This window comes from Bufo bufo, chromosome 5 (assembly GCF_905171765.1).
Source record: "Bufo bufo chromosome 5, aBufBuf1.1, whole genome shotgun sequence".
Taxonomy (NCBI): Eukaryota; Metazoa; Chordata; class Amphibia; order Anura; family Bufonidae; genus Bufo; species Bufo bufo.
In genome coordinates, this window is record NC_053393.1 from 453,256,918 (window position 1) to 453,275,922 (window position 19,005).

Consider the following 19,005-nt stretch of genomic DNA (forward strand, 5'->3'; position numbering starts at 1 on the left):
ACATCCATTTATTCGCCGCTGTCAAGTTTAGAACTTACCTCCTCATAGAAACTGATTAAATTAGTTTGGTATGACCGATCCCTCATGAAGCCATGCTGATATAGTGTTATTTGCATATTTCCGTTGAGATGCTCTAAGATAGCATCTCTTAGAAAACCTTCAAACTGTTTACCCACAACAGATGTTAAACTTACCGGCCTATAGTTTCCAGGCTCTGTTTTTGGACCCTTTTTGAATATTGGCACCACATTTGCTATGTGCCAATCCTGTGGGACATTCCCTGTCAGTATAGAGTCCGCAAATATCAGAAATAAGGGTCTGGCTATGACATTACTTAATTCCCTTAGAATACGGGGGTGTATGCCATCCAGTCCTGGCGATTTCCCTTTTTTAATCTTTTTAAGTCGCTGTTGTACTTCTTCCTGGGTCAGACAGGACACTTTTAATGGGGAATTTATTTTTACATTCTGCATGTCATCTGACAGTTTATTTTCCTAAGTGAATACATTGGAGAAAAAAATATTTAACAGCTTTGCTTTCTCCTTGTTGCTCTCTGCAACTTACCCCTATTACTCTTTAAAGGGCCGACACCTTCAGATTTATACTTTTTAACATTTATATAATTGAAGAACATTTTAGGGTTAGTTTTGCTCTCTTTGGCAATTAATCTCTCGGTCTCTAGTTTGGCCGCTTTTATTTGTTTTTTACATGTTCTATTTTTTTCCTTATAGTTTTTCAGTGCTTCCGTGCTACCCTCCTGCTTTAGTGACTTTTATGCTTTCTTTTTGTCTATTTATCCAAATTGGTTTCTTTTTGTTCCTTAACTTTTTATTCCCATACGGTATGTACCTCTCACAATGAGATTTTAGGATGCTTTTAAAGATATCCCATTTTGTGGCTGTATTTTTATTTTTAGGACTTTGTCCCAGTTAGTTTGGCCTATGGCCTCTCTTAGTTGGCTAAATTTAGCTTTTTTGAAGTTTGGTATTTTTGTTCCTCCCTGTATAAACGCTCTTTTGAATGATAATTGGAAGGTTATTACTTTATGGTCACTATTTCCCAGGTGTCCCCCAACCTGCACGTCTGTTGTTCTGTCAGGCCTATTGGTTAATACTAAGTCCAGTATGGCCATCCCTCTAGTCGGGTCCTGAACCAGTTGGGAGAGGTAATTGTCTTTGGTTATTGCCAAGAAGCTGTTTCCTTTATGAGATATACAAGTTTCAGTTTCCCAGTCTATATCTGGGTAGTTAAAGTCCCCCATAATAACCACCTCATTATGATTTGCCGCCTTGTCTATCTCGTTTAGTAGTAGATTTTCTGTGGACTCTAGTATATTAGGTGGTTTATAGTTAACTCCTATTAGTAATTTATTATTGTTTTTAGCTCCATGTATCTCTACCCACAGTGACTCCACATGTTCATGTCCCTCACTTATATCTTCACGGAGTGTGGGCTTTAGACAAGACTTTACATAAAAGCAAACCCCTCCCCCTCTCCGGTTTTGGTGATCCTTTCTAAACAGACTGTAACCTTGTACATTAACTGCCCAGTCATAGCTATCATCCAGCCATGTCTCAGTTATTCCCACTATGTCATAGTTCTCCTCAAACATCACTAATTCCAGCTCCCCAGTTTTATTAGTCAGGCTTCTGGCATTAGTATACATACATTTGAGAGGTTTATGTATATTTTTTACCCTACACCTTTCCTTCTGAACTGTTCTAGTCCCTCCTTCCATTCCTCCCCCAGTCCCACTACCTTGCCCCCGGGCTCTATCTGCACTATCTTCCCCTCCTATAATGTACTTTCCCTCCCCCCCAGTCCCTAGTTTAAACACTCATCCAACCTTCTAGCCATCTTCTTGCCCAACACAGCTGCCCCTTTCCCATTGAGGTGCAGCCCGTCCCTACAATAGAGCCTGTAGCCGAGAGAAAAGTCGGCCCAGTTCTCCAGGAACCCAAACCCCTCCTTCCTACACCAGTTCTTGAGCCACTTGTTATACTCCCTAATCTCCCGCTGCCTTTCTTGTGTGGCCCGTGGTACAGGCAGTATTTCGTAAAATACTACGTTTGAGGTCCTTGCCCTAAGCTTTTGACCTAAATCCCTGAAATAATTTTTAAGGACTCTCCACCTACCTCTAACTTTGTCATTGGTTCCGATATGGACCATGACTGCTGGATCTTCTCCAGCCCCTCCTAGTTATCTGTCAACCCGATCCGCGATGTGTCGAACTCTAGCGCCAGGAAGACAGCACACTGTTCGGCGATCACGGTATTTGTGACAGATTACCCTATCTGTTCCCCTAATAATTGTTAGACAGGTTTTTGCTATTGTCGGAATTGCAAGTGAGCATAGGGTGATTAAGATGTTAAATTTGTTGTTGGGGGAGGAACCTTTGTGTATATATAGAAACATAGTATTAGCTTGCCTAATTATGGCTTGCAGCATTCTCAAAGTGCAGCATTTATAGGTGCATTAGAGATACTCAGGAGGTAATCTGGAGGTGGATGCAATCTAAAAAAGTAAGATTTGTTTGTTTAAAATATTTCCCCTCTTCAAAATGGCAGACCTGGTTCTGTGCAGGAATTGTTGTGCTTTTATTTCAGGTTCCACTCTTCGGAGGTTTGGATGCTGTTTGATCTGTAGACAGCTCTCCGTAATGCAACAGGAAATTGCATTTTTAAAATCTGAGATTTGTAAATTAACTGTTAAACAAGCTCAGGCTGGGAACGTTGCAATGCCACTGCCACAGAGGCCTCCTAGAAATGGAAGATGGGTTACTGCAGGTTCTAGTAGACTTAGAGTTGTGGATAGAAGACATGTCCCATAGCCTGTGGCTCTCCATAATTCATTTGCAGCACTTTCAGAGCACAAGAGCAACATGGAGGATGGCTCAGGCACAGTGGGTGAGGAACAATCATCTCCTATGCCTAAAGTATGCAAGACTGCAGCCAAAGACAAAAAGGATAAGGTGAGGACTGATAGTAAGCAGCTGTTGGTGGGCGATTCTATCATAAGAGGAGTGAAGTTGGAGGAAAATGGTTTTGTGAGATGTCTCCCTGGTGCTACCGCTAGCAGGGACAGACGACGTATCCTTAATATTGTTAGGCAAGCAAAGCAGGAAAGGGAGGTGGATGTTATTGTCCATCTTGGGACAAATGATCTGGCTTGTAATGAAGTTTCAAAGGTGAAGGAAGCTTTTCACACACACTTGGTAATGATATATGGGAGGTTGCATCGACTGTTTCATTCTCTGCAGTTTTGCCTGTGCATAACCTTTAGCAGGACAGGCAGATGCGCTTTAAGAAATTCAATGTATGGCTTGGTGAATGGTGTCTGAACCATCGGTTTGGCTTTGTGTCTCATGTTAGCTCTCGTTGGAATGGAAAAGAACTGTACAAGAAAGATGGTTTGCATCTTTCTCTCAAGGGAACAAATGTCCTCAATGAACAGTTCGAAGTATTTGCTAAGGAGCATTTAAACTAGGAAAGGGGGGCAAAAGAGTGATAATCCAGCAGTCTGACTCCCCCCCGGAACAATGCCAGAAGATGCCAGTAGCACATAGATTAAGAAATGACAAGCTCAGAGTCATGTCTACAAATGCTCGCAGTTTAGGGAATAAGATCAATGAACTTGAGTCTATAATGGCATCTGGGAATATAGATTTAGTGGCTGTTACTGAGACATGATTCAATGGGAGTAATGACTGGAATATAACAATACCAGAGTTCTCTCTATATAGGAAAGACAGGGAAGGCAATAAAGGGGGGGGGGGGTAGCCCTGTATGTGAAAGATAGCATAAAATCTAATTTAATATAAGTTAGCGAGACCCATGTAGAGTCAGTTTGGGTTACGTTGCAGCTTGGTAATCATAAGGTAACTCGTGTAGGTGTGATATATAGACCACCTGGCCAAGTCAAAGAATTAGATGATCTACTAGTTGAGGAAATAGCTAAAATGACATTGAAAGGGGAAGTTATCATTATGGGAGACTTTAATCTTCCTGATGTAAACTGGAAAACCAAAATAGCTAGTTCTGCCAGGAGTACAGATATTCTAAATTCCCTACTGGGATTATCTCTACAGCAAGTAGTTGAGGAGCCAACCCGGATGGAGGCCATTTTAGATTTAGTATTCACAAATGGGAATTTGGTATCTGATATTATTGTAGGGGAAAGCTTTAGATCTAGTGATCACCAGTCAGTGTGGTTTACTATAAGTGCAGTGACACAAAAACAAAAGTTTTAGATTTTAGAAAAACTGACTTTTCTAAAATTAGATTAGAGGTATACGAGTCCCTATCAGATTGGAACAGTTTCAATGGAGTCCAGGAGAAATGGGACTACTTAAAAGTGGCACTATTGAAAGCAACAGATAATTGCATTAGGCTAGTCAGTAAAAGCAAAAAACTAAAGAGACCACTGTGGTACTCAGCAGAAGTGGCCAAAATCATTAAAAACAAAAAGATAGCATTTAGTAATTATAAAAAAAAATGAGGATGACAGGGAAATTTATAAGATTAGGCAGAGAGAGGCCAAGCAAGTTATAAGAGCTTCTAAATCACAGGCAGAAGAGAAATTAGCTCAGTGATAAGGTGATAAGACATTATTCAGATACATAAATGAAAAGAGGAAACTAAAACAAGGAATTACCAAATTAAAAACAAAAGAAGGAAGGTATATGGAAGAAGATAAAGAACTAGCTGACTGCCTCAATGAATACTTCTGTTCAGTTTTTACAAAGGAAAATTAAGGAAAAGGACCTCAGTTAGGGAGGAAGACTAATGAATCTTTAGATGCATATGTCTTTACAGAGGAAGATGTTCTAAGTCAGCTGTCTAAATTTAATAGAAATAAGTCACAGGGGCCTGATGGGATACACCCAAAGCTATTAAAAGAGCTTAGCGGTGAACTAGAAAATCCATTAACAGATTTATTTAACCAATCACTGGTAACAGGAGTTGTCCCAAAAGATTGGAAATTAGAAAATGTTGTGCCCATTCACAAGAAAGGTAGTAGGGAGGAATCGGGCAACTATAGGCCAGTAAGCCTGACATCAATAGTGGGGAAATTAATGGAAACCATACTTAAGGAGAGGATTGTGGAACATCTAAAATCACATGGATTGAAAGATGAAAAACAGCATGGGTTTACTTCAGGGAGATCATGTCAAACTAATCTTATAGATTTTTTTGATTTGGTGACTAAAATAATAGATAGCGGAGGTGCAGTAGACATAGCTTATCTAGACTTTAGTGAGGCTTTTGATACTGTCCCACATAGAAGGCTTATCAATAAATTGCAGTCTTTGAGCTTGGACTCCAATATTGTTGAATGGATTAGGCAGTGGCTGAGGGACAGACAGCAGAGGGTTGTAATCAATGGAGTATTTTCAGACCATGGTCTTGTTACCAGTGGGGTACCTCAGGGATCTGTTCTGGGACCCATATTGTTTAATATCTTTATCAGCAAAATTGCAGAATGCCTCGATGGTAAGGTGTGTCTTTTTGCTGATTGATACAAAAATTTGTAACAGGGTTGATGTTCCTGGAGGGATACACCAAATGGAAAAGGATTTAGGAAAACTAGAAGAATGGTCAAAAATCTGGCAACTAAAATGTAATGTTGATAAGTGCAAGATAGTGCACCTGGGGCGTTATAACCCAAGAGCGGAATATAAAATCAGTGATACAGTCCTAACCTCAGTATCTGAGGAAAGCGATTTAGGGGTCATTATTTCAGAAAAATTAAAGGTAGGCAGACAATGTCATAAAGCAGCAGGAAATGCTAGCCGAATGCTTGGGTGTATAGGGAGAGGCATTAACAGTATAAAGAGGGAGGTGCTCATGCCGCTCTACAGACCACTAGTGAGACCTCATTTGGAGTATTGTGCGCAGTACTGGAGACCATATCTCCAGAAGGATAATGATTCTATGGAGAGAGTTCAGAGAAGAGCTACTAAACTAGTACATGGATTGCAGGATAAAATTTACCAGGAAAGATTAAAGGACCTTAATATGTATAGCTTGGAATAAAGACGAGACAGAGGGGATATGATAGAAACTTTTAAATACATAAAGGGAATCAACACGGTAAAAGAAGAGAGAATATTTAAAAGAAGAAAAACTGCTACAAGAGGACATAGATTTAAATTAGAGGGGCAAAGTGTAACGTCATACAAAGGAATACTCCAAACTCCCGAACGGAACCTCACGAATAGCTGCTAGCAGACGAATAGGAAACGCACCCAAGCGGCTTACATTCCTAGCAATCAGTCTCTAACAGCATACAGTAAATCCCCCCAAGAACGAGACGAGTTTCCGTGTTGAGGGTAAAGCAGTGGACAGCCAGTGCTGTGTGTTTATTGTTCTTATATAACATTGTTACACACTAGTAGCACCCACAGGGTTTTGTAAAAACAACCAATAAACACGTACAATACAGTAAAACACTCCCACACAAAATCCTCCCCTCTGCCTGTGATACAATTGCCTTACACAATGGGTTGATGTAATTATCACAGGCAGGAGAATACACAATGTCTTCTGTCCTGGAGACAACCGAGGAGTAATTCAATTATCTCTCAGGACAAAGGGAAATCGCCAATACACACGTGGAGACAATAGGACAGACATCACTACTCAAATATACAATGTCCCAACCATTACAGTAAACATAGACATTTAACATATCCCCAGATGGCTTGGATCTGAGCGCTCAATATATCCAAACAGCGCTCAGATGCCACAAACACAGTCAAATCGCCATGGGGTTCAAGTTTTGCATGGGCTGATGAGAGAGCCCATAATCTTGGGGCAAGAGGCTGGCAACCAGGCTTCTCCACCACCCAGTGGCGAGGTTGGTTTCACCACATTTCTCCCCTTTTCCAATCAGACTAACAGGGTATCTGACCTTCTGCCGGTCAGTGTCCTTGTTAGTCCAGCAGCCCACCCACAAAATAGAAACAGCAGTACAGCCCACCCACAATAAATGGTTACTACACCTGAGCAAGGGATAAACTTGTCCATGTCCATTTGTCTCTCTACGGCTGTGTGGGGGACTGGTAGATTGCCTTGGTGGGTTGCTGAGTGAGCAGAGACCAGCGGTACTTTGCCCTAGTGCCAGCGCTACCATGGAAGAAGCCTGGTTGTAGCCTGGTTGTTGGAGGGGGAGACCGACTGTCTCCCCTTTAGATAAACCACCATGCTGCTGTGGGGGGAGACCAACTGTCTCCCCTTTGGCTAAACAGCCCTGTTGCTGGGGGACAGGACTGACTGTCCCTACCCCCTGTGCTGTGAGTGCAGAGACCACGGTCCCATTTGCACGGTTGTGGGGCTTACTGTCTCCCCCTGGTAAGTTAAGCTGCCACTGGGGAATGGAGACTGGGCTCCCAATTCCCAACAAATCCTTCTGTTGCTGTGGGATGGAGACTGGGCTCCCAATTCCCAATTGTCACGGCCTATGGTGTGCGCTGTGACACTGTTGCTACACTTGCAGTTGCCCGCGGCAACGTGTTGCTGTGTGTGCATGCGGTGGCAGTGTCTCGGCCTTCTGGGTGATTGCTGTGACATGGTTGCCACGCATATTGTTGCCTGCGGCAACGTGTAGCTTTCCTATGTTTGTGTGTGCACTTCCCCTTTAAGTGGCTTCCTCCCTTTGTCTGGTGTTGGAAGGGTTAACTCCCTTCCTAGTGTTTTAACACTGGGTTTATGTGTGTGTGCGTGTGGCTGCTTGGGCTATTTAGCCTCTGCTGGATGTCTGAAGCTGAGGGGTACTCCAGCTATGGTGTATGCTGGAGTTATCCTCCTGGTCTTCATATGCCATCTGTCCAGTGAGGGCCACCCTTGTGGCCATAGAAGATAGAGGATGTTAAGATTATGTTCTTGTGGTGTCTCACGTTATTGCAGCTATGGTGTCCTGGGTTCCTGTGTGGTTTGTGGTGTGTGCTGTGTCCTTTTATGTTGGTGTGGACATCAGCACTTGTGCACTGGTTCCAGTCAGTGTGTCTGTGGCAGGTAGGTGTGTTACTGGTTTCACTTACCTGCCGTCTCCATATGCTGTATGTGTTCCCCTCTCCTTGCAGCCTGGCCTCAGATAGAGACTCCTGTTCCTCCATTACTGGGATGAACATGTCGTCTCTTCCCTGCTCCTTGGTGAGGGATTACCAGGGCGACTTAGGGTCTTTAGGTATCCTGAGTATGAGTCGTCCTACCATCGGGGTCCGCTCATACGGTGAGGAGTCAGGGAGAGGATTAGGGATGTTGTAGGAGGTGACCTGCTCCCTTATTACTCCTTTTGGCCAGGCTGATCCCCTTTACCCTTTGACACCGCATGGTGGGGGGTTTCCCCCACTCCCCGCCGTGACACCAATAGATCACATTGTCGCTGGGGGACAGGGCCGACTGTCTCTGCCCCCTGTAACTCAGCCTGCCGCTGGGGAATGGAGACTGGGCTCCCAATTCCCAATAAATCACATTGCCGTTGGGGGACAGGACCGACTGTCTCTGCCCCCTGTAACTCAGCCTGCCGCTGGGGAATAGAGACTGGGCTCCCAATTCCCAATAAATCACATTGCCACTGGGGAGAGGGGGTAGCAAGCTCCTCTCTTTTACATACTTCCAGCCTCTGGGGAGGGAGCCCGATTGTCTCTGCTCCCAATACAGTGTCCTTTAAAAGTAATATCAGGAAGTATTACTTTATTGAGAGTTGATGCATGGAAAAGCCTTCCTGCAGAAGTGGTAGTTGCAAATACAGTGAAGGAATTTAAGCATGCATAGGATAGGCATAAGGCCATCCTTCATATAAGATAGGGCCAAGGGCTATTCATAGTATTCAGTATATTGCGCAGACTAGATGGGCCAAATGGTTCTTATCTGCCGACACATTCTATGTTTCTATGTGTCTATGTATTATTATTTGGGGGTAGGGCTAATATTTTTATATTAAATAGATTCTAGTGTATTATACCGTGCCCTGTATTTCCCAGTAGAAAATGATCCTTGGGAAACACAGTCCTCATCCCTGACCACCAGGACCAGGTAGCGCTCTGTCAGTACATGGTGGCCTCCCCTCTCCGCCACACTGCCCTGCTGTGTACTGGTGCTTATTAGAGATGAGCGGCAGGGGCTATATTCGAATTTGCAATATTTCACTAATATTTTGTAGAATATTTGTCATATATTTGCGAATTTCGAGAATTTGAGATTATTTTATTGAATGCGAAAAATTGGCAATGTAAAAATTGCGTAATGCAATATCGTAACGCGAAATACAGGCGTGGGTCACTGTGGCTACATTTTTGAAGCTACTAGAAGTTTCATGAGTTTCTCCTGAGACCGGAGAAAATGGTTGGTATGGCAGAACATTAGAATAGCTTTATATGTAGATAGAGTCAAGTGCTCCAATATATTAGCGATTGCGCTTATCGGCAGTGATCAACTTCACATTTTAGCAGGTCTGACTAAAGATTACTGATTGGTGCCCTAAGTATTTTTGTGAACTTGACATTGCTTCCTTGTCATTGGCCCACAAGTAAGAAGCAGAGAGGAATCATGTGTTCAGATGGAAAAAAATGCTGAATATTAGATATAATGAATATATAGCACTATATTCAAAATATTTGCGAATTGGCGATATTCGCGATAAAAATTCACTATTCGAATATTCGTGCTCAACACTAGTGCTTATTCTGACACTAGGGCTGGGTTCACATCCTATTTTTGCCATCCATTTAATGCATACCAAAAATGTATGCGTTAACAGATGCCTCAGACTGATGCCGTACAGTGGCGTCCGTTCACCATACAGTTTCATGGTAGAAAAAAATAATACGTTAACATATGCATTTTTTTATGGACTCTGCAGGATACAAAAACGTGGAGTGCTGCACATTTGTATACATCAAACAGATAGGAAACTAAATTTTTCTATGCTCCAGTAGGGTAAATTTTTTAGAGTTTCCCTTTAAGACACATAAAAATGGCCCCTGATTAAAATACATATTTTTTGTAGGAATTTTTGCCAATGATCCCCCTCTGGTATATCACTGTCCATGTTGTAAGACAATTTGTGCACTCATAGTTTGTATTTGGTGGCTGCAAATAGGACCTGAAGGTTTTTCAGGTTCGCCTGCTATTAAAGGCAATGGGAGCGATGCGAACGCGCGGTTCGCGAACATTTGATCACGAATTCGCGATCGCGAATCGTCCCGGACGATGTTCGTCCATCCCTAGTGGATAGTGTCATCGTCTTTTGTCTGTGAAAAAAAGAATAAAAAGTCTTTTTCTGTGTTTTAGGGTTACTGTTTTAGAGTTTTTATGTGGGTAGTGATTAGTGTCAGTGTGTTTTCTCTGTGAAAAAAAACCCAAAAAAACAAAATGTAGTCTTTTTCAGTGTTTTAGGGTTTTGTGTATATCTTATTTTACATTTTTTGCCCCATTGTCCCCAACCCAATAAAGTTTGCCCAAAATCCCTAATTATTTTCCTTATATATTTTTTTCGTATATAAAAACACATCATAAGTACACGTTGGCGTGTTGGCAGCTGTGTTCATGGTAGGGGAGTTGGTACCAGTGCTGGACCGCTGCAAGCACAGGGCCGCTCCTCTACCCATAGAGGGGCGGGCGCAGGTGGCAGGGGCGTCCACCTCATCCGTAATTTTATTAGGCGTGGCAGCCGCCTCATTTCATCTCAAGACGCCGAGGCAGTGGTGTCATTCGTGACACAAGCTAGTGGCATGGAGTCCTCTGCCCTGGCTCTGAGCAGCAGCAGCTCTCCGCCTCCTGCAGGACCAGCCTCCAAGAATCAACCCTGATGCTGTTTGACAGCAACAGTGAGAGGGACATCTTGGGGGTGGTAATGCAGGAGAGTGAGCAAGAGCTTAGTCCGGATGCTCAAAACCTTTTGGAAGGGATGGAGGAGGAGGGGGTACCGCCCGTCAGTACCCCAGTGACATCCCTTCCAACTGGTGCCGGTGGTTTCAGCCACAAAACCTAGTCAGAACCTAGTCAGACCCAGGCGTCAGCGAGGGTACAGTGGAGACAGATCAGGGGCTCCACGTCTGCTGTTCGCCTCAGTCAACCGCTGGTTGACCTTGGGTCTGACATTACAGGGGATGAAGAGTAGGGTGACTTAGAATGGGTGCCACCTCCCTTGTCAGGGGACAGCAGCACTGATGAGGAAGGTAGGCATCCTCCACCTGTGCACACCAAGCCCGAACAGGCGCAAGCCAACACCACCCCGTCTAACAGGAGGTCGGCGCGTAAGTCGCCTGTTTGGGCTTACTTCACCCTGGCAGCAGACAATGTGACAATTGCTATCTGTCAGCTGTGCCATGCCAGGGTGAGGAGAGGGAAGTCTGTTGCTCGGCTGGGTACCACTGCCCTTACCCAGCACCTAGGAGTCAACCACTGTCGGTAGTGGGACCAGATTCAGGGTGTTCGCAGCAGTGCCAGCAGCAGTGCGCAGGGGACAGCAGCTCCTGCCAATATCCTGCAGCCACCCTACCTCCTTCCAACAATGCATTCCCACTCCCCCACTCCCTCTCCTAGAGGTACTGTTACCGGCATCCAGACCTCTGCCTCCTCTGCACTCTCCTCTATCGCCTCCACTGACGTCCGGCGCCAGCCATTGGTTGCGACGCCTGCGTTCACTCAATGGGCTCCTGGCAAGGGTTATCGCCCAACATCTGCTGCACTTCAATATTGTGGACTGCAATCCATTCTGGCAGATGTTAAAGCAGGCCCAACCAAGATGGTGTGTCCCCAGCCGGCATTTCTTTGCCAGGATCGGCATCTCTGCCCTACACCAGCACATTGTGCAGAATGTATCCCTGCCGCTGGATCACGCTGTGAGCGACAGGGTGCATCTGACAATGGATGCCTGGACCAGCAGACATGGGCAGGGATGATACATCAGTTTTATAGCCCATTGGGTGTCCCTCCTAGGAGCCGGGGAAGGATCATCAAACGTGGTGGCATCTCAGTTTGTGGTGCCGCCCCGGGGTGTCCGGGGGAGAACTGTTGCTCACCCTCAAGCCACTGTCTCCACTGCTGCTGAGCCACCCAGCAAGCAGTACCGTAGCTACACAATTGTGGGGCACGTCCGCTTCCAGGCCGTGCTCCAACTTGTGAGCTTAGGGGAACAGAGACACACTGGACCTGATGTTCTGGCCGCCCTCCAGGCTCAGGTCCACAAGTGGCTGACACCCCGAAGGCTCCAGGCAGGTATGGTTGTTTGTGACAACCTCCTGCATGGCACACGTCCTCAACCTTGTGGTACAGAGGTTCCTACACACATACCCAAGGTTGAGCGACATCGTGCAATGTGTACATAGGATTGCCAGCCACTTCTGACGCTCCCCAATTGCCACCGCGTCCCTGTCCATACTGCAGCAGGACAACAGCCTGCCACCTCACAGGCAAATTGTTGACAGAGTGACGCGGTGGAACATGCTGGAGAGGTTGTGGGAGCAGCAACAGGCGATGAAAGAATACCTGCTGGAGCAAGGCACTTCCGGGCCATCACACCCACTCCCCTACATCACCAATGCGGAGTTAAGGCAGATACACCAGGTCTGCCACGTGTTGGCCCCATTTGAGCAGGCAACCAAGATGGTCATCAGGGAGCATGTCAGCCTCAATGACGTGCTCCCCATAATGTTCCTGTTGGAGAGGACACTAGATCGCCTGCTCGATGCTGGGGAGAGTGCCTTGGTGGAGCAAGAAAAGGCAACAATGCTCCACCAAGACCAGGCCCAGGACGAGGAGGAGAAGGAGGAAGAAGAATTTGTTGAGGAGTTTGCCGACGTCCAGGAGTCTAGGCCTGGTCAGGAGGGAGAGCCGGTGCTGGGAGCACCGTTAGTCCGGGGGTAAAGCCAAGAAGTGTCACAGCGGGCTGTCCTCTTCCCCATGGCTGCCCACATGCTGCGATGCCTCAGGAGGAACTCCCAAGTCAAGAAAATTAATGAGAGGGAAGATTTTTGGTTGGCCACCCTTTTAGAACCTCGCTGCAAGGGGAAACTGGAGCAGTTCATCCCAAGGGGAAACTGGAGCAAGCAAACCCTCAGCCTCATGCTCCAGTTCTCCACGCCCACCTTACCCAGCAGATGGCTGGCTCAAGCAGCTCCAGCAGAGTAGGTGATCTTATGGGTGAGATGAGGTTGTTCTACCAGTCTGCGAGATCCAGTAGCAGCAGCAGCAGCAGTCAACTCCAGCGGCTGGTCCGCATGGTGGCAGACTACATGGGTTCCATCGGTGCTTCCGACAGCATGAGCACTGAAGACCCCATGGAGTACTGCGTTGCCGGGCTGGACACCTGCCTTGAGCTCGCTCAGTATTCACTGGAAGTACTGTCGTGCCCCCCCTCCAGCGTACTGTCTGAGCGGACATTCAGCGCGGCAGGTGGGGTGGTCACCGACAAGCAGACCCGTCTGTTCACTGACTCCGTGGACAGAATGATATTTATCAAGAGCACCTGGATGTTCCACAGCAGTACTGGCAAAATATTCTGTGGACAAATGAAACCAAAGTTGAGTTGTTTGGAAGAAACACACAACACTATGTGTGGAGAAAACGAGGCACAGCACACCAACATCAAAAACTCATCCCAACTGTGAAGTATGGTGGTGGGGGCATCATGGTTTGGGGCTGCTTTTCTGCGTCAGGGCCTGGACGGATTGCTATCATCGAAGGAAAAATGAATTCCCAAGTTTATCAAGACATTTTGCAAAAGAACTTAAGGCCATCTGTCCACCAGCTGAAGCTCAACAGAAGATTGGTGTTGCAACAGGACAACGACCCAAAGCATAGAAGTAAATCAACAACAGAATGGCTTAAACAGAAGAATATACGCCTTCTGGAGTGGCCCAGTCAGAGTCCTGACCTCAACCCGATTGAGATGCTGTGGCATAACCTCAAGAAAGCGATTCACACCAGACATCCCAAGAATATTGCTGAACTGATACAGTTTTGTAAAGAGGAATGGTCAAGAATTACTCCTGACTAGAGTTGAGCGAACACCTAAATGTTCGGGTTCGAGAATTTCGGCCGAACTTCCCGTAAATGTTCGGGTTCGGGATCCGAACCCGAACCGAACTTCGTCCCGAACCCGAACCCCATTGAAGTCAATGGGGACCCGAACTTTTGGGCACTAAAAAGGCTGTAAAACAGCCCAGGAAAGAGCTAGAGGGCTGCAAAAGGCAGCAACATGTAGGTAAATCCCCTGCAAACAAATGTGGATAGGGAAATGAATTAAAATTAAAATTAAAAAAATAAAAATGAACCAATATCAATTGGACAGAGGTCCCATAGCAGAGAATCTGGCTTCACGTCAGCAGAGAATCAGTCTCTTCATGCCACAGCAAAGAATCTGGCTTCATGTCAGCAGAGAATCAGTCTCTTCATGCCATAGCAGAGAATCTGGCTTCATGTCAGCGCAGAATCAGTCTTCATGTCATAGCAGAGAATCAGGCTTCACGTCACCCACCACTGGAACAGGCCACTGTCACACATTTAGGCCCAGGCACCCAGGCAGAGGAGAGGTCCCGTAACAGAGAATCTGACCTTATGTCAGCGCAGAATCTGTCTTCATGTCATAGCAGAGAATCAGGCTTCACGTCACCCACCACTGGAACAGGCCACTGTCACACATTTAGGCCCAGGCACCCAGGCAGAGGAGAGAGGTCCCGTAACAGAGAATCTGGCCTTATGTCAGCGCAGAATCTGTCTTCATGTCATAGCAGAGAATCAGGCTTCACGTCACCCACCACTGGAACAGGCCACTGTCACACATTTAGGCCCCGGCACCCAGACAGAGGAGAGCGGTCCCGTAACAGAGAATCTGGCCTTATGTCAGCGCAGAATATGTCTTCATGTCATAGCAGAGAATCAGGCTTCATGTCACCCACCACTGGAACAGGCCACTGTCACACATTTAGGCCCAGGCACCCAGGCAGAGGAGAGAGGTCCCGTAACAGAGAATCTGGCCTTATGTCAGCGCAGAATCTGTATTCATGTCATAGCAGAGAATCAGGCTTCACGTCACCCACCACTGGAACAGGCCACTGTCACACATTTAGGCCCAGGCACCCAGGCAGAGGAGAGAGGTCCCGTAACAGAGAATCTGGCCTTATGTCAGCGCAGAATCTGTCTTCATGTCATAGCAGAGAATCAGGCTTCACGTCACCCACCACTGGAACAGGCCACTGTCACACATTTAGGCCCAGGCACCCAGGCAGAGGAGAGAGGTCCCGTAACAGAGAATCTGGCCTTATGTCAGCGCAGAATCTGTCTTCATGTCATAGCAGAGAATCAGGCTTCACGTCACCCACCACTGGAACAAGCCACTGTCACACATTTAGGCCCAGGCACCCAGGCAGAGGAGAGAGGTCCCGTAACAGAGAATCTGGCCTTATGTCAGCACAGAATCTGTCTTCATGTCATAGCAGAGAATCAGGCATCACGTCACCCACCACTGGAACAGGCCACTGTCACACATTTAGGCCCAGGCACCCAGGCTGAGGAGAGAGGTCCCGTAACAGAGAATCTGGCCTTATGTCAGCGTAGAATCAGTCTTCATGTCATAGCAGAGAATCAGGCATCACGTCACCCACCACTGGAACAGGCCACTGTCACATATTTAGGCCCAGGCACCAAGTCAGTGGTGTAGTACAGTCGATATGAACCACATGAAGTTTCACCAAATATCCAGTCTGCAGGTTTGCAATAGGGTCATACCAATATACAGGAGCTGCAGCAATGATCACTTGTTAAATATAGTTCCATATATTCATAAGCTGTTAGCAGAGAGTCAGGACATGCTAAATAAACCTCTTCAAATGTTCTATTAGATAACTGAGGAAAGTTTTAACAGACAGAGTCTTTACAGTGGACTCTTCCAGAAAGCCCCCTGTGTATTCTGCTACTTGGTTTGGTCTCCTCAGTGCAGACATTTACTGTGAAGGAGGTAGGATCTCTGTCTAAGTTCTCTAAAGCTAAAGTTCATTTATCTATTGTAAAAAGTTATAATATATACCTATAATAGTTCTGTAGAATGTAAAGAGGTGACTGTATGTTTTTTAGCAGCCTTTAAACCCTGCAGCACATGCTAGGCTGAGTAGATGATGTACAGTTAAAGAGACATGTGTTCTTCCTAAAATGGCTGCAAGACATGCTGTATTCCAGGTCACCCTGCTGCAATATCTTTGTAAATGATTTTCTCTTGTTCATTTTTCTGTATGCTTTGTTATATCCTGTAACATGTATGTGGGAATGTAATATAATGACTGCCTGTTATGATATAGGTGGGCTGGTGACCTGGCTGTATACCACATAGTGGCAGTGTTTCCCTGTTGTATTACAGGCTCCAGCCAAGTGCACTACACCTCAATAAAGCTTTAAACCACAGAAGACCTGAGTGTCGTCCCTTAGAGTCCACTTAGAGTTTATGCCTGGAGGAGCTGGTGACCGAGTGAGTGTGAAAGCTGGAGGTGTCGCAGATGGTGCAAGGAAAAGAGGGTTACATTTGGTGCCGTGACTCGGATATCATCATTCTGCTCAAAGTGACCAGTGAAGATACCTAAAGTCACCAGTGTGTGAGTTCTGAGGTGATTGTGCCACGGCGGAGCTGCTAGCCGGCAGATTGACCTTATTAGCGGTTTATATCCTCTCAGGAATAGAAGATAAGTGGACGAGCCAGAGCCCGCGGAAGAGCACGTGCCAGGGGGCAGCCCAGCCAAGGACAGCCTGGACAGGAGCAAGAGGCTCAAGAACCTAGACGCATTGAAAGACCCCAGCAGCCACCAGCCGAGCCTTTGCTTGTGGGAAGAGGGCGCCAGAGAGGCCCGCCAGTAGTGGAGAGACCTCCGACTGATGTTCTGCAGCTTTCAGCTGGATTTCAGGACATATCCCTCGGAGAACGGGGTGGCCGCAGGCGTGACTTCCATGACCTTGAAGTGAACACCCGGCAGACCATTGAATAGAAATGTGAGACCTGTTTTTTTTTTGCACTGTGTGACAGGTTAAGGTTTAATCACAGAATCAGACTTCTATCTGCACGGTAGCGTATGTCTTAGGTTTTTCTGAATGACACTATCAGTACCTTCAATGTAAGATATCCTTTTTGGGATAGATTTCAAGTAGGCCTCAAATACCAGAAACTAGTTATTTTGAGAATGGCAAATTTGGGAATGGTTTTTCAACCCAGAACAAAAAGTGTGCTTTTACGGTCACTACAAATAACTTGACCAGCTAAAACAGTACAGATTTGGTTAAATAGAGATGTGATGCCTGTTTTTTTTTGCGCTGTGTGACAGGTATAGGTTTAATCACAGAATGACACTTCTATCAGCACGCTAGCGTGTGTCTTAGGTTTTTCTGAATGACACTATCAATACCTTCAATGTAAGATTTTCTTTTTGGGATAGATTTCAAGTAGGCCTCAAATACCACAAACTAGTTATTTTCAGAATGGCAAATTTGGGAATGCTTTTTCAACCCAGAACAAAAAGTCTGCTTTTACGGTCACTACAAATAACTTGACCAGCAAAAACAGTGCAGATTTGGTTGAATAGAGATGTGAGACCTGTTTTTTTTTGCGCTGTGTGACAGGTATAGGTTTAATCACAGAATGACACTTCTATCAGCACGCTAGCGTGTGTCTTAGGTTTTTCTGAATGACACTATCAATACCTTCAATGTAAGATTTTCTTTTTGGGATAGATTTCAAGTAGGCCTCAAATACCAGAAACTAGTTATTTTGAGAATGGGAAATTTGGGAATGCTTTTTCAACCCAGAACAAAAAGTCTGCTTTTACGGTCACTACAAATAACTTGACCAGCAAAAACAGTGCAGATTTGGTTGAATAGAGATGTGAGACCTGTTTTTTTTTGCGCTGTGTGACATGTATAGGTTTAATCACAGAATGACACTTCTATCAGCACGCTAGCGTGTGTCTTAGGTTTTTCTGAATGACACTATCAATACCTTCAATGTAAGATTTTCTTTTTGGGATAGATTTCAAGTAGGCCTCAAATACCACAAACTAGTTATTTTCAGAATGGCAAATTTGGGAATGCTTTTTCAACCCAGAACAAAAAGTCTGCTTTTACGGTCACTACAAATAACTTGACCAGCTAAAACTGTGCAGATTTGGTTGAATAGAGATGTGAGACCTGTTTTTTTTTGCGCTGTGTGACAGTTATAGGTTTAATCACAGAATGACACTTCTATCAGCACGCTAGCGTGTGTCTTAGGTTTTTCTGAATGACACTATCAATACCTTCAATGTAAGATTTTCTTTTTGGGATAGATTTCAAGTAGGCCTCAAATACCACAAACTAGTTATTTTCAGAATGGCAAATTTGGGAATGCTTTTTCAACCCAGAACAAAAAGTCTGCTTTTACGGTCACTACAAATAACTTGACCAGCTAAAACTGTGCAGATTTGGTTGAATAGAGATGTGAGACCTGTTTTTTTTTGCGCTGTGTGACAGTTATAGGTTTAATCACAGAATGACACTTCTATCAGCACGCTAGCGTGTGTCTTAGGTTTTTCTGAATGACACTATCAATACCTTCAATGTAAGATTTTCTTTTTGGGATAGATTTCAAGTAGGCCTCAAATACCACAAACTAGTTATTTTCAGAATGGCAAATTTGGGAATGCTTTTTCAACCCAGAACAAAAAGTCTGCTTTTACGGTCACTACAAATAACTTGACCAGCTAAAACTGTGCAGATTTGGTTGAATAGAGATGTGAGACCTGTTTTTTTTTGCGCTGTGTGACAGTTATAGGTTTAATCACAGAATGACACTTCTATCAGCACGCTAGCGTGTGTCTTAGGTTTTTCTGAATGACACTATCAATACCTTCAATGTAAGATTGTCTTTTTGGGATAGATTTCAAGTAGGCCTCAAATACCACAAACTAGTTATTTTCAGAATGGCAAATTTGGGAATGCTTTTTCAACCCAGAACAAAAAGTCTGCTTTTACGGTCACTACAAAT